At 38.2% G+C, this 17,141-nt stretch overlaps 1 long non-coding RNA gene across 1 annotated transcript in view; it reads right to left on the bottom strand.

The window, feature by feature from the left end:
- Positions 1-6,246, bottom strand: part of LOC134809991 (uncharacterized) — a 236,134-nt gene extending 229,888 nt beyond the window's left edge. The window contains exon 1 of the long non-coding RNA XR_010157044.1: positions 6,164-6,246. This is a non-coding gene — a long non-coding RNA (uncharacterized LOC134809991). The remainder of the gene's footprint in view (positions 1-6,163) is intronic.
- Positions 6,247-17,141: the final 10,895 nt, after the last annotated feature.

The raw sequence follows: 17,141 nt of genomic DNA, 5'->3' as shown, positions 1-17,141 counted from the left end.
GTCAAATTGTCTGTTTGCACATGACATGATTGTATATTTAGAAAACCCCATTGTCTCAGCCCAAAATCCACTTAACCTGATAAGCAACTTCAGCAAAGTCTCAGGATACAAAATCAATGTGCAAAAATCACAAGCATTCCTATACACCAATAATAGACAGAGAGCCAAATCATGAGTGAATTCCCATTCACAATTGCTACTAAGAGAATAAAATACCTAGGAATACAACTTACAAGGGATGTAGTTCTCCTCTTCAAGGAGAACTACAAACCACTGCTCAAGGAAATAATAGAGGACACAAACAAATGGAAAAACATTCCATGCTCATGGATTAGAAGAATCAATATTGTCAAAATGGCCATTCTGCCCAAAGTAATTTATAGATTCAATGCTATCTCCATCAAGCTACCATTGACTTTCTTCACAGAACTAGAAAACACTACTTTAAATTTCATATGGTACCAGAAAAGAGCCTGTATAGCCAAGACAATACTAACCAAAAAGAACAAAGCTGGAGGCATCACGCTACCTGACTTCAAACTATACTACAAGGCTACAGTAACAAAAACAACATGGTACTAGTACCAAAACAGATATATAGACCAATGGAACAGAACAGAGGCCTCAGAAATAATGCCACACATCTACAACAATCTGATCTTTGAGAAACCTGACAAAAACAAACAATGGGGAAAGGATTCCCTATTTAATAAATGGTGTTGGGAAAACTGGCTAGCCATATGCAGAAAACTGAAACCGGACCCCTTCCTTATACCTTATACAAAAATCAACTAAAGATAGATTAAAGACTTAAATGTAAGACCTAAAACCATAAAAATCCTAGAAGAAAACTTGGACAGTACCATTCAGGACATAGGCATGGGCAAAGACTTCATGACTAAACCACCAAAAGCAATGGCAACAAAAGCCAAAATTGACAAATGGAATCTAATTAAACTAAAGAGCTTCTGCACAGCAAAAGAAACTATCATCAGAGTGAACAGGCAGCCTACAGAATGGGAGAAAATTATTCTAATCTATCCATCTGACAAAGGGCTAATATCCAGAATCTACAAGAAACTTAAATTTAGAAGAAAAAAAAAAACCCCATCAAAAAGTGGGTAAAGGATATGAACAGACACTTTTTAAAAGAAGACATTTATGCAGCCAAAAAACATATGAAAAAAAGCTCATCATCACTGGTCATTATAGAAATGCAAATCAAAACCACAATGAGATACCATCTCATGCCAGTTAGAATGGTGATCATTAAAAAGTTAGGAAGCAACGGATGCTGGAGAGGATGTGGAGAAATAGGAAAGCTTTTACACTGTCAGTGGGAGTGTAAATTAGTTCAACCATTGTGGAAGACAGTGTGGCAATTCCTCAAGGATCTAGAAGTAGAAATACCATTTGACCCACCAATCCCATTACTGGATATATACCCAAAGGATTATAAATCATTCTACTATTAAGACACATGCACACGTATGTATATTTCAGCACTTCACAATAGCAAAGACTTGGAACCAACCCAAATGTCCATCAATGATAGACTGGATAAAGAAAATGTGGCACATATACACCATGGAATACTATGCAGCCATAAAAAAGGGATGAGTTCACGTCCTTTGCAGAGACATGGATGACGCTGGAAACCATCATTCTCAGTAAACTATCACAAGAACAGAAAAACAAACACCACATGTTCTCACTCATAAGTGGGAGTCGAACAAGGAAAACACATGAACACAGGGAGTGGAACACCACACACCAGGGCCTTTCGGGGGTGGGGGGCTAGGGTAGGGATAGCATTAGGAGAAATACCTAATGCAGGTGACAGGTTGGTGAGTGCAGCAAACCACCATAGCACGTGTATACCTATGTAACAAAACCGCACACTCTACACATGTACCCCAGAACAAAGTAGAATAAAAAAAAAAAAAGAAAAAAAAAGAAAATAAGAAGGAGGAGGAAGATGATAAGAAAGAGTTCTGGTGCTGTCAGTCTGATAAACACCAGGCCAGATGATCTCTACGTTTCCTTCTATCATTATTTTTCTCTAATGGTATCACTAGACGTAACCCAAAGACAAAGCAATTAATGGCCGGGCGCAGTGGCTCATGCCTGTAATCACAGCACTTTGGGAGGCCGAGGCAGGTGGATCACCTGAGGTCAGGAGTTCAAGACCAGCCTGGCCAACATAGTGAAACCCTGTCTGTACTAAAAATACAAAAATTAGCCGGGCATGGTGGCAGGTGCCTGTACTCCCCACTACTTGGGAGGCTGAGATAGGAGAATTGCTTGAACCCAGGAGGCAGAGGTTGCAGTGAGCCAAGAAGGCATGCCACTGCACTCCAGCCTGGGCGACAGAGAAAGACTCTGCCTCAAAAAAGAAAAGAGAGAAAAAAGAAAAAAATTAAGACAACATCAAATGAGGAATCATAGTGAGAATTAGGAATGTGTGACCTACTCTAAGAGGAAAAAATATAACTCTGATACTCTAACAAGGACTGGACTTGTATAATAATGAGATAATCTACAATGAGGAGATGAGCCCTCACCCACTCATGCCACGCCACTTGCTGCTTACTATTCTTCTACACTGAACCCGATTTTGGTCTAGATCAGATTTTTTACGTGCAATTCAAGACCCACTTGTAAAATTTTCCTAGTACCATTATTCCAATGTATTCCAGTATATTCCTCTACATTAATTACTTTTTCATATAAATGAATTTGGAGTTTATTATTTCCCTTCCTAATACACTCCAAAATATATACACAATTATTAAAATGATATTCAACCACAGACTAACTAAAATCACATTCATCAACTGACTGGGCTAGACAACTCTTCCAAATCTAAGTATCAATGGTCAAATAGTCTTCAAAATATATGAACTTGCTCAAAATTACATTCATACCAAAAGCCTCACTTTCCCCACTTATTTCATGGTTTGCTCATGAAGCCTAAATAATAATTTTTTAATGCAAAATATAAGAAAACACTTCTTTTAGCTTAGCTTCTTGGGTTCTTTAGTTCCCATGCCTGTTTCTTTTGCTCTTGGTCACGTAATTGCAAAGAATGATATTTCATTACTTAATGTTGTAAATAAGATGCCTGTGAAGATTCCTGTTTTGGAAAAATGTCAACTCTATATTGCCAACAGCTAGGAACATGGCAGCCTTGTAATAAGAAAAGGAAAAATTTCCCAGCTTAGCATTTCCAGAATGAAATTAATTATGAGAATTCAACTTTTTCTAAGTCTCTGGGTATTCAAGCCTTTCTCTCTGAAAGTTAGTTATAAATGATTTTGTACTTTCTATGCTGGGTAATGTTGGAAAATTTCATAACCTGAAGAGGAGTTGAAGCACTGAAATATGATTTAACCACTTTACTCCAGCTTCCAGGGACCCTTTCAGTGCTACCTGGGCTGGCTCCTTCTGCTCCAAGAATCATTGATATTCTCTGTGCCCATCATTTCCTAGCCTTGACCACCGCTTGAGCTCAGCTTTGTTATTTTTATAACAAAGTGCCTGTACCACTGAGACACTGTTAAAATTGCCTATGCAGGCATCCTGTCAGCTAAATAGGCCTGAAATCTTACCTGGTTGTGATTACTTCCCTCTTGCTTCTCACTTGTAAGCACTGTCTTTCCACAGTCCAGCTAATAAGACATTCATTTTGGATACATTAATTCAACAGACATTTATTAGCTTCCATTTTGTGCCATATAATATATGAGATTTTGTGGAAGATATATCAGTGAATAAAACACTCTAACTTCAATAAGCAAAAATGTATAGAACCAATAGTTAAGACAGGTGATAGGTCAATTCCTCCCTACCTCCAATCACTGTAATGGTAGTATCATGAAGACAAAATCATATTTTATAAATTATATTCTCAGCACCTAGAAATGTGCCTGGTCCTTAATAGCAGTTAATAAAATATATTTTCTATGACTAGAAAGACTATGCAAAAACTCAGTGAAAAGAAAAGTTTTTTTTGGCTAGGGATATCAGAGAAGTTTCTTGGAAGAAGTGGCAATTGAAGTAGACCTTAAAGAAGAGATCAAAACTGAAATTTGTAAAATGTTGCTTTGCTTATAAAAGTAATATAAACATATTCTGAAAATATTGGACACATAAATGTGTTTTTAATGTTTAAATTATTCATACATATAACAACCAAGAAGTCTAAATGGATGTGGCAGAAAAGGAGCTTACAGACTCTCTCCCTTAATACCTAATAAATACCTCCAAATTACAAAAAAACTTAATAAAATTTTTTTAGTTAACAAAAATGGAAAAAGTAGGAGTAGCATCCTGGCATGTACAGTGGTAAGAAGGGGAAAAAAATGCTAATCCCTTTTGCTTGGTGCCTAATATCACCTCAGCTCCAGGAGATATAATGGTAAATTATAATAATAATATTCCTATAATTCTCATGAATATCCACAAATTTGAAAAGCAGTAAACTGTGGAAGGGTTTTTAAAATTTTCTCCTTCTGATGTAAACAATGTTGAGAGGACTGATGTAAACGATTGATGGAAAGTGAAAGTGAAAACTGAGTGGACTTCCTTTTCCAGAAGGAAAGACTCAAATTTCTATGAGGAAATGGGGAAACAATTCCAGCTTCAAGAGTATCTTCTAACATCTCCATTCCACCGTGAGATTAAGAAACACTACCACAAATAGGATTAACAAAATTGTAGAAAAGAGCTCAAGATCCAGTTTTATTTTCTGGAAATCAGTAGTAGTCATATTATCATATCTTGTATATCAGGTATTTGTATTATCCAGTCCTATGGCATTATTATTTTGTACTTTCATCTTCAAATGCCCTATTTTTATTGATTGGCAACATAAATTCTAAGTATGAGCAACTTCCTTAGTCTCAGCTTTCACTCTTCTGTCACACCTAAGCCAATTCAATTTAAAAATATTAGACCCATCATTACTCAGATGAAACAGATTATTAAGAGTAACAGAAAATTCACTCATATTACATCAACCAACCAAAAGACTAAGACATTTTACACTAAGTGTAAGCAATTTTTTAAAGAGAGAGAAAAAGTCAGGCAAGTGTGCAAAAATGCTATAGTAAAACATTGAAAGAATGAAAGGTGGCATGCAAAAGGCATTCTGAAGAACCTCAACTGGAAGAAAACATATGCAATGAAACAAAGGACAATTCTCCACAATAGGTTCACGTTACTCAAAATCCAATACAATTTAATAAAACAAGAAATCAGATACCAAATGGTGAAAGAACAGAATGAAATTAAATGGCTGATTGCATAGCTAATGAAACAAATTAAGAGCCAAGATATCATAATTATAAAACTGATAAATTACAAACAAAAGAAATTGGACAGACACAGCTGTAAAGTGGATGACTGACATAAAGCAAAGATTTAATAGAATCACAATGAAAGACTAAAGAACAAAATCAAAACAATTATAGATAATCAATATGGAGGACAAAGATGATCTAAATTATACATATCTGGTATCCCTGAAAAGATATTCAACCATAAAAACAGGTAAAAAATAGAAATTATCCCAGAAATGGAGCAAGAACCAAGTCTGCATACTGAAAAAGCACACCATAGTAAAATAAAACTTGAGGTACAGGTATCAAAACCCTAGTGTTACTGTATATGTGTATATACATATATAGAGAATGTAATATGCATTATACAATACATATATTTTCTATCTTTTTCTATGTAAGGCAAAAATAAAGCTGGCCTAATAATTCTCCTCAGCAATATCCATTATCAAAAGAGAATAAAGGGATATATGTGCAAAGTTCTAAGAGAAACAAAATATGACTAAATAACATTATATCCTACCAAACTGTCTTTCAAGTACAAAGGTAAAATTTTTTAACATGAAAGAGCTCAGGAAGTACAAATCTTGCAAGTCCTTCCTGGGGAAAAGTCAAAAAACTAATATAAAATTAAATCCAGTCAATGAACACATGAATGTAAAGTCTGAGCCTATTAGGACCAATATACCATCCAAAGTCAAAAGATATTACAGCAAGGTTCACAACGTTATGAGGCAATTGAATTTAATATACACTTGTTGACTGACTGAATAACTTCATTCAGGTTAAAAGCAAATAAACAATAATAGCAGAAAACTTACCAAGTCTTGGGCGAGAGATGGACATCGAGATCCAGGAAGCTCAAAGAACTCCAAACAAATTCAACCCAAAATGATTCTCTCTGAGGCACATTAGAGTCAAATTGTCAAAAGTCAAAAATGAAGAACTGTAAAAACAGCAATAGAAAAGCATCAAGTCACATACAAGAAAATCTCCATTGGACTAACAGCAGAGTTCTCAGCAGAAACTTAAAAGGCCAGTAGAGAACAGGTGATATATTCGAACTACTGAAAGGAAAAAAAAAATGGCTGGGCACAGGGGCTCATGCCTGTAATCCCAGCACTTTGGGAGGCCAAGGTGGGCAGATCACCTGTCAGAAGTTCGAGACCAGCCTGAACAACATGGTGAAACCCCATCTCTACTAAAAATACAAAAATTAGCTGGGCATGGTGGCAGGTGCTTGTATTCCCAGCTACTTGGGAGGCTGAGGTGGGAGAAATGCTTGAACTCAGGAGGTGGAGGTTGCGGTGAGCTGAGATCTCACCACTGCACTCCCCCCTGGGTGACACAGCGAGACTTTGCCTCAAAAAAAAAAAAATAGCTGGTAAGGATGCAGAGAAAAAAGAACTCTTCTACTCTGATGGTAGAAGAGTTCTGCCACAGTGCAGTGTAGTACAGAGGATCCTCAAAAAACTACAAATAGAACTGTAAGACCCAGCAATCCCACTACTGGGAATCTATCCAAAGGAAAGGAAATGATATCAAAGAGACATCCATAACCCCATGTTTATTGCTGCACTATTCACATTAGCCAAGATATGGAATCAACCTAAGTGTCCAACAACAGATGAATGGGTAAAGAAACATGATATGTATAGTGGAATACTATTCCACCATGAAAAAAATGAAATCCTGTCATTCACAGAAACATGGATCTAACTGGAAGACATTAAGTAAAATAAGCAAGGAACAAAAAGTTAAACACCCCATGTTCAAACTCATATGTAGAAGCTGAAAAATGTTGATATTATAGAAGTTAAAATTATAACAGAGGACACTAGAGGCTAGAAGGGGTAAGGAGAAGGGAGAGAAAAGGGAAGATTTGGTAAAGTATGCACAATTACAGCTAGACAACAGGAGTAAGATCTAGTGTTCTATACCACTGTAAGCGGACCACAGTTAACAATAACATATAATTTCACATAGCTAGAAGGAGGATATTGAATGTTCTCATCACAAATAAATGATAAATGTTTGCAATAATAAATATGCTAATTACATCATTATGTACCCCATGAATTTGTACAATTAGTATGTCAATTTTTAAAAAATTTAAAAGGTTATGTACTATTTGACTTGCTCCTAGGGGCTGCCAAGATATCATTGACCTGTCCCTTAGGAATACATGACTCTATTCTGCTATCAAAATTTTATTTCCCAAAAAATATAATTAGGCATATAGAATTGATCCCCAAGTAAGTCCTATTCTTTTTAACTCCCACTGTATTGCTCACCTGATTTTGCTTCTGCACAAAGAGCTGTTATCTCTATTTCCAGGCCCTCCCTACATATTACCATTATGGACAATCTAGTAATATATTTCAAAAACTTTAAGTATCTTCATGCCTTTGACACAATAAATTCTCTTCCAGAAATTTGTATTAAAAAATAGAGGCATGGTGGCTAGCAAAATCGCCCAATAGGAACAGCTCTGGTCTGCAGCACCCAGCAAGATCAACCCAAAAGGTGGGTGATTTCTGCATTTCTAACTGAGGTACCTGGCTCATCTCATTGGGACTGGTTAGACAGTGGGTGCAGCCCACAGAGGGTGAGCCAAAGCAGGGTGGGGTGTCACCTCACCTTGGAAGTACAAGGGGTCAGGGAACTCCCTCCCCTAGCCAAGAAAAGCCATGAGGGACTGTGCTGTGAGGAATGGTGCACTCTGGCCCAGATACTATGCTTTTCCCATGGTCTTTGCAACCCACAGACCAGGGGATTCTCTCAGGTGCCTACACTACCAGGGCCCTGGGTTTCAAGCACAAAACTGGGTGGCCATTTGGGCAGACACCAAGCTAGCTGCAGGAGGTTTTTTTCATACCTCAGGGGTGCCTGGAATGCCAGCAAGACAAAACTGTTCACTCCCCTGAAAAAAGGGCTGACGCCAGGGAGCCAAGTGGTCCAGCTTAGCAGATCACAACCACACGGAGACTAGCAAGCTAAGATCCACTAGCGTGAAAATCTCGCTGTGAGCATAGAAGTCTGAAGTCGACCTGGGACACTTGAGCTTGGTAGGGAGAAGGACATCCGCCATTACTGAGGCTTGAGTAGGTGGTTTCCCCTCACAGTGTAAACAAAGCCACCAGGAAGTTCAAACTGGGTGGAGCCCAGTGCAGCTCAGCAAAGCTGCTGTAGCCAGACTGCCTCTCTAGATTCCTCCTCTCTGGGCAGGGTATCTCTGAAAGAAAGGCAGCAGCCCCAGTCAGGGGCTTACAGATAAAACTCCCATCTTCTAGGGACAGAGCACCTAGGGGAAGAGGTGGCTGTGGGTGCAGCTTCAGCAGACTTAAACGTTCCTGCCTGCTGGCTCCGAAAAAAGCAGCAGATCTCCGAGCACAGTGCTCAAGCTCTGCTAAGGGACAGACTGCCTCCTCAAGTGGGTCCCCGACCTCTGTGCCTCCTGACTGGGAGACACATCCCAGCAGGGTTGGACAGACACCTCACACAGGAGAGCTCCGGCTGGCATCTGGTGGGTGCCCCTCTGGGATGAAGCTTCCAGAGGAAGGAACAAGCAGCAATCTTTGCTGTTCTGCAGCCTCTGCTGGTGATACCCAGGTAAACAGGGTCTGGAGTGGACCTCCAGCAAACTCCAGCAGACCTACAGAGGAGGGGCCTGACTGTTAGAAAAAAAAAACAGAAAGGAAGAGCATCAACATCAACAAAAAGGACATCCACACAGAAACCCCACCAGAAGGTCACCAACATCAAAAACCAAAGGTAGATTAATCCATGAAGATGAGGAAAAACCAGCGTAAAACGGCTGAAATTTCCAAAAACCACAACACCTCTTCTCCTCCAAAGGATCACAACTCCTCGCCAGCAAGGAAACAAAACTAGATAGAGAATGAGTTTGATGAATTGACAGAAGGAGGCTTTGGAAAGTGGGTAATAACAAACTCCTCCAAGCTAAATAAGCATGTTCTAACCCAATGCAAGGAAGCTAAGAACTATGAAAAAAGGTTAGAAGAGGCCGAGCACAGTGGCTCATGCCTATAATCCCAGCACTTTGGGAGGCCAGGCGGGCAGATCACGAGGTCAGGAGTTCAAGATCAGCCTGACCAACATAGGAAGACCCTGTCTCTAGTAAAAATACAAAAATTAGCCAGGTGTGGTGGCACGCACGAGTAATCCCAGCTACTTGGGAGGCTGAGGCAGGAGAATCACTTGAACCTGGGAGGCAAAGGTTGAAGTGAGCCGAGATCACACCATTGCACTCCAGCCTGAGTGACAGAGTGAGACTCCATCTCAAAAAAAAAAAAGGGTGGGGAGGTTAAAGAAATTGCTAACTCGAATAACCAGTTTAGAGAAGAATATAAATGACCTGATGGAGCTCAAAAACACAGCACAAGAACATCGTGAAACATACACAAATATCAACAGCCAAATCAGTCAAGAAGAAAAAAGGATATCAGAGATTGAAGATTAACTTAATGAAATACAGCGTGAAAACAAGATAAGAGAAAAAAGAATGAAAAGGAACAAACAAAGCCCTCAAGAAATATGGGACTATGTGAAAAGACCAAACCTACAATTGATGGGTGTACCTGAAAGTGACAGAGAGAATAGAACCAAGTTGGAAAACACACTTCAGGATATTATCCAGGAGAACTTCTCCAACCTAGCAATACAGGCAAACATTCAAATTCAGGAAATACAGAGAACACCACAAAAATACTCCTTGAGAACAGCAACCCCAAGACACATAATTGTCAAATTCACCAAGGCTGAAATGAAGGAAAAAAATGTTAAGGGCAGCCAGAGAGAAAGGTCAGGTTGCCCACAAAGGGAAGCCCATCAGATTAACAGCGGATCTCTCAGCAGAAACTCTACAAGCCAGAAGACAGTGGGGGCCAATATTCAACATTTTTAAAGAAAAAAATTTTCATCCCAGAATTTCGTATGCAGCCAAATTAAGCTTCATAAGTGAAGGAGAAATAAAATCCTTTACAGATAAGCAAATGCTGAGAGATTTTTGTCACCACTAGGCCTACCTTACAAGAGCTCCTGAAGGAAGCACTAAACATGGAAAGGAACAGCCACTACCAGCCACCGCAAAAACATACCAAATTGTAAAGACCATCAATACTATGAAGAAACTGCATCAACTAATGGGCCAAATAACCACTTAGCATCATAATGACAGGATCAAATTCACACATAACAGTATTAACCTTAAATGTAAATGGGATAAATGCCCCCAGTTAAAGAACACAGACTGGCAAACTGGATAAAGAGTCAAGACCTATCAGTGTGCTGTATTCAGGAGACCCATCTCATGTGCAAAGACACACATAGACTCAAAATAAAGGGATGGAGGAATATTTACCAAGCAAATGAAAAGCAAAAAAATCAGGGGTTGCAATCCTAGTCTCTGATAAAACAGACTTTAAACCAACAAAGATCAAAAAAGACAAAGAAGGGCATTCCATAATGGTAAAGGGATCAATGCAACAAGAAGAGCTAACTATCCTAAATATATATGCACCCAATACAGGAGCACCCAGATTCATAAAGCAAGTTCTTAGAGACCTACAAACAGACTTAGACTCCCACACAATAGTGGGAGACTTTAACACCCCACTGTCAATATTAGAAAGATCAACGAGACAGAAAATTAACACGGATCTTCAGGACTTGAACTCAGCTCTGGACCAAGCGGACGTAATAGACATCTACAGAACTCTCCACTCCAAATCAACACAATATATGTTCTTCTCAGCACCACATCACACTTATTCAAAAATTGACCACATAATTGCAAGTAAAACACTCCTCAGCAAATGCAAAAGAACAGAAATTCATAACAAACAGTCTCTCAGACCACAGAGCAATCAAATTAGAACTCAGAATTAAGAGGACTCACTCAAAACTGCACAACTACATGGAAACTGAACAACCTGCTCCTGAATGACTACTGGGTAAATAACGAAATTAAGGCAGAAATAAAGATGTTCTTTGAAACCAATGAGAATGAAGATACAATGTACCAGAATCTCTGGTACACATTTGAAGCAGTGGGTAGAGGGAAATTTGTAGCACTAAATGCCAACAGGAGAAAGCAGAAAAGATCTAAAATTGACATCCAAACAGCACAATTAAAAGAACTAGAGAAGCAAGAGCAAACAAATTCAAAAGCTAGTAGAAGACAAGAAATAACTAAGATCAGAGCAGAACTGAAGAAGACAGAGACATGAAAAACCCTTCAAAAAAATCAATGAGTCCAGGAGCTGTTTTTTTTTAAGATTACAAAATAGATAGACCACTAGCCAGAACAATAAAGAAGGAGAGAAGAATCAAAAAGAAGCAATAAAAAATGATACAGGGGATATCACCACTGATCCCATACAAATACAAACTAACATCAGAGAATACTATAAACACCTCTATGCAAATAAAGTAGAAAATCTAGAAGAAATTGATAAATTCCTGGACACACACACCCTCCCAAGTCCAAACCAGGAAGAAGTCGAATCCCTGAATAGACCAATAACGAGTTCTGAAATTGAGACAGTACCTACCTTGCCTCCCAGTACCAGGCTATTGCCTACCAACCAAAATAAGCCCAAGACCAGATGGATTCACAGCTGAATTCTATCAGAGGTACAAAGAGGAGCTGGTACCATTCATTCTGAAACTATTCCAAACAAAAGAAAAAGAGGGAATCCTCCCTAACTCATTTTATGAGGCCAGAATCATCCTAATACCAAAATCTGGCAGAAACACAACAAAAAAGGAAAATTTCAGGCCAATATCCCTGATGAATATTGATGCAAAAATCCTCAATAAAATACTGGCAAACAAAATCTAGCAGCACATCAAAAAGCTTATCCACCACAATCAAGTCAACTTCAGCCCTGGGGTGCAATTCTGGTTCAACATATACAAATCAATAAACGTAATCCATCACATAAACAGAACCAATGATAAAAACCACATGATTATCTCAATAGATGCAGAAAAGGCCTTTCATAAATTTCAACACTCCTTCATGCTAAAAAGTCTGAATAAACGAGAGATTGATGGAACATATCTCAAAATAATAAGAGCTATTTATGACAAACCCACAGCCAATGTCATACTGAACTAGCAAAAGCTGAAAGCATTCCCTTTGAAAACTGGCCCAAGACAAGAATGCCCTCTCTCACCACTCATATTCAACATAGTATTGGAAGTTCTGGCCACAGCAATTAGGCAAGAGAAAGAAATAAAGGGTATTCAAATAGGAAGACAGGAAGTCAAATTGTCTGCTTGTATATGACATGATTGTATATTTAGAAAACCCCATTGTCTCAGCCCAAAATCTCCTTAAGCTGGTAACTTCAGCAAAGTCTCAGGATACAAAATCAATGAGCAAAAATCACAAGCATTCCTATACACCAATAATAGACAAACAGAGAGCCAAATCATGAGTGAATTCCCATTCACAATAGCTACTAAGAAAATAAAATGCCTAGGAATACAACTTACACAGTATGTGAAGGACCTCTTCAAGGAGAACTATAAACCACTGCTCAAAGAAATAAGAGAGGACACAAACAAATGGAAAAAACATTCCATGCTCTTGGATAGGAAGAATCAATATCATGAAAATGGCCATACTACCCAAAGTAATTTATAGATTCAATGCTATCTCCATCAAGCTACCATTGACTTTCTTCACAGAACTAGAAAAAAATACTTTAAATTTCATATGGAACCCAAAGAGCCCACATAGCCAAAATACTCCTGAGCAAAAAGAACAAAGCTGGAGGCATCACACTGCCTGACTTCAAACTATACTACAAGGCTACAGTAACAAAAACAACATGGTACTTGTACCGAAACAGATATATAGACCAATGGAACAGAACAGAGGCCTCAGAAATGATGCCACACATCTACAACCATCTAATCTTTGAGAAACCTGAGAAAAACAAACAATGGGAAAAGGATTCCCTATTTAATAAATGGTGTTGGGAAAACTGGCTAGCCATATGCAGAAAACTGAAACCGGACCCCTTCCTTACACCTTATACAAAAATCAACTAAAGATAGATTAAAGACTTAAGACCTAAAACCATAAAAACCCTAGAAGAAAATCTAGGCAATACCATTCAGGACATAGGCATGGGCAAAGACTTCATGACTAAAACACCAAAAGCAATGGCAACAAAAGCCAAAATTGACAAATGGGCTCTACTTAAACTAAAGAGCTTCTGCACAGCAAAAGAAACTATCATCAGAGTGAACAGGCAACCTATGGAATGGGAGAAAATTTTTCCCATCTATCCATCTGACAAAGGGCTAATATCCAGAATCTACAAGAAACTTAAACAAATTTACAAGAAAAAAACAAACATTTTGCCATCAAAATGTGGGCAAAAGATATGAACAGACAATCCTCAAAAGAAGACATTTATGTGGCCAAAAAACATGAAAAAATGCTCATCATCACTGGTCATTAGAGAAATGCAAATCAAAACTACAATGAGATACCATCTCACACCAGTTAGAATGGCGATCATTAAAAAGTCAGGAAACAACAGATGCTGGAGAGGATGTGGAGAAATAGGAAAGCTTTTACACTGTCAGTGGGAGTGTAAATTAATTCAACCATTGTGGAAGACAGTGTGGCAACTCCTCAAGGATCTAGAACCAGAAATACCATTTGACCCAGCAATCCCATTACTGGGGATATACCCCAAAGGATTATAAATCATTCTACTATACAGACACATGCACACATATGTTTATTTCAGCACTGTTCACAATAGCAAAGACTTGGAACCAACCCAAATATCCATCAATGATAGACTGGATAAAGAAAATGTGGCACATATACACCATGGAATACAATGCAGCCATAAAGTAGGATGAGTTCATGTCCTTTGCAGGGACATGGAAGAAGCTGGAAACCATCATTCTCAGCAAACTAACACAGGAACAGAAAACCAAACACCACGTTCTCACTCATAAGTGGGAGCTGAACAATGAGAACACATGGACACAGGGAGGGGAACATCACACACTGGGGCCTGTCAGGGGGTGGGAGACTAGGGGAGGGATAGTATTCGCAGAAATACCTGATGCAGATGATGGGTTGATGGGTACTGCAAACCACCATGGCACATGTATGCCTATGTAACAAACCTGCATGTTCTGCACATGTATCCCAGAACTGAGAGCATAATTTTAAAAAAATTTGAGGTGTAAGTAAATATGTTTGTTACATATTTTATATGTATTAATAACAACATAGTTTCATAAGCAATATAAATGCTCCCAAATAAATAAATTATGGTATATAAAAAGAATATTAACTTGAAAATTGTTGTGATATCAACATAAATACAATTGAAGAATGCATGGAATAATGGTGCAATAAATAAGAGTTTACATATATTTGATAAGATTCAAAATGTGTAAAAAAAAGATAAAAATAATAACGGAAAAAAATACATACTCTGATTCTCTTTGTGATTTAAAGAAATAATTTTATTATTTTTACCAAAAAAAATGAAAATTTTAAGGTATACAGTAAGTACAAATTTGAGAAGAAAAATAGTCACCCAAAATCCATATTCCAATATATTATCATTAATCTCAAATGAGCATAATTCCAGATATTTCTGTGTTTATGACTTCACATGTGTGCATATGTATGTGTATAACATAATTAAAATTATTATAATATAGATATACCTTCAAATTAAATGTAATAAATGTAATTGTATGTGAATTTAACAGAAAAATATTAGGCAAATAAAAAGACCCATTAGACTATAGGAAACAGGTTTTTTACTTATGAAATGTTATCTCTTAAAATATCTCTATTAAAATGGAAAGGATGGAAGATCATTAAGAAGCTAGGGTCATGGCCGGGCGCGGTGGCTCACGCCTGTAATCCCAGCACTTTGGGAGGCCGAGGCAGGTGGATCACGAGGTCAGGAGATGGAGACCATCCTGGCTAACACGATGAAACCTCGTGTCTACTAAAAATACAAAAAAAAAAATTAGCCAGGCGCGGTGGCGGGCACCTATAATCCCAGCTACTCGGGAGGCTGAGGCAGGAGAATGGCGTGAACCCAAGAGGCGGAGCTTGCAGTGAGCCGAGACAGCGCCACTGCAGTCCGGCCCGGGCAAAAGAGCGAGACTCCGTCTCAAAAAAAAAAAAAAAAAGAAGCTAGGGTCATTTTTTCTTTACTATCATGTTTTCATTTTGGATAATGTCATTTGAGTCTCTATGATTAAAATGTCAGAATTCACACTCTTATACTTTATTCTCTCCTCCACATTCATGTTCTTTTTAACTTTGTGATTTTCACATTACCAAGTATATAACATTTCTGTTCTAATTTGTAATCACCATGTTCACAGTTAATCTTCATTCTATATTTATGCTCACCACCTGCCCAGTAACCAGAGCTCTTCTATAGCCATTTTATTTATGTGGATTCATCACTTCATAGTCTAGACATTTTTTCCAGCGAGTGCTAACAAATCTTGATTTTTGTCATTCCTGCATACTTGAGATAATGAGATTGTTTATATGTATACCCAAAGGATAGCTTTACTGGGTATAAATTTGCTTTGAGTTGTACTACTGTGACCTAAAGTCTTATTCTCTTCCACTGCAAAATGTTCATCCACATTTAAACTTCCACAGCACTGAGCACATTGTCCAGCACTTCAAACAAAGTACAGTAACTTAAAGTCACTGAGACACTGCCTGCGTAGAGGTATAAACCAGCAAGGAGCACTGGTATTAGTCCTTGGTGAAAAAACATAGTTTCTATTCCTGTATTCATTACCAACTCTTATACCACTCTGAGTTCCCTTCAACAGGGAGAGGTGCTACTACTGCTAAAAAACGTTTATACTCCAAATATGAAACTATAATATTCTACAAATATTAAATATATTTAAATTTTTAAGAGTCCACATCTGATTCCTAATCTCAACTCTTTGTAGACCTTTAACTACAGTTTCTCCCTTTGTAGAATACAAAAATAGGACTATAGATAATCTCTACAGTACATGGCTTAAATTCAAATACCCAGGTAGTACACCTGGATAAAATGGTCTGAGTCTTATTGCAATGGCATCTTAAACTATATTTTTAACACAAGTATTCAGTATTCATTTCCACAAACACATGTTCTCTCACTTTTAATGAAAAATAAAGCCCTTTCAGTTCATCTTTTATTTTCCCACTTTGATAAAGAAACATACTTATGATTTTAATTTTAATTCTACTACAAAATTAATAACAGCAGCATATGCAATTGATATGCCACTTACCCTCAGTGTTGGCCAAAACAAACTGAAGACTGAGGCAAACTAAAGAATCCCTGCCTACCCTATTCTTTCTTTCTTTTTTTTTTTTTTTTTTTTTTTTGAGACAGAGTCTTGCTCTGTCACCCAGGCTGGAGTGCAGTGGAGCGACCTCAGCTCACTGCAAGCTCTGCCTTCCGGGTTCTTGCCATTCTCCTGCCTCAGCCTCCCGAGTACCTGGGACTGCAGGTGCCCGCCACCACTTCTGGCTAATTTTTTTTGTATTTTTAGTAGAGATGGGGTTTCACCGTGTTAGCCAGGATGGTCTCGATCTCCTGACCTCGTGATCCACCCACCTCGGCCTCCCAAAGTGCTGGGATTACAGGCATGAGCCACTGCGCCCGGCCCTGCCTACCCTATTCAAAAGGGGCAGCTGCTTCTTACTGCCAGCAGTGTTTTCAGTTCTGTTTGTTTTGTTCTCACAAGAGA

The sequence above is a fragment of the Pan troglodytes genome, chromosome 4, assembly GCF_028858775.2.
Source record: "Pan troglodytes isolate AG18354 chromosome 4, NHGRI_mPanTro3-v2.0_pri, whole genome shotgun sequence".
Classification (NCBI taxonomy): domain Eukaryota; kingdom Metazoa; phylum Chordata; class Mammalia; order Primates; family Hominidae; genus Pan; species Pan troglodytes.
The sequence above is the reverse complement of the archived record's forward strand: the minus strand, read 5'-3'. Positions and strand labels throughout refer to the sequence as shown.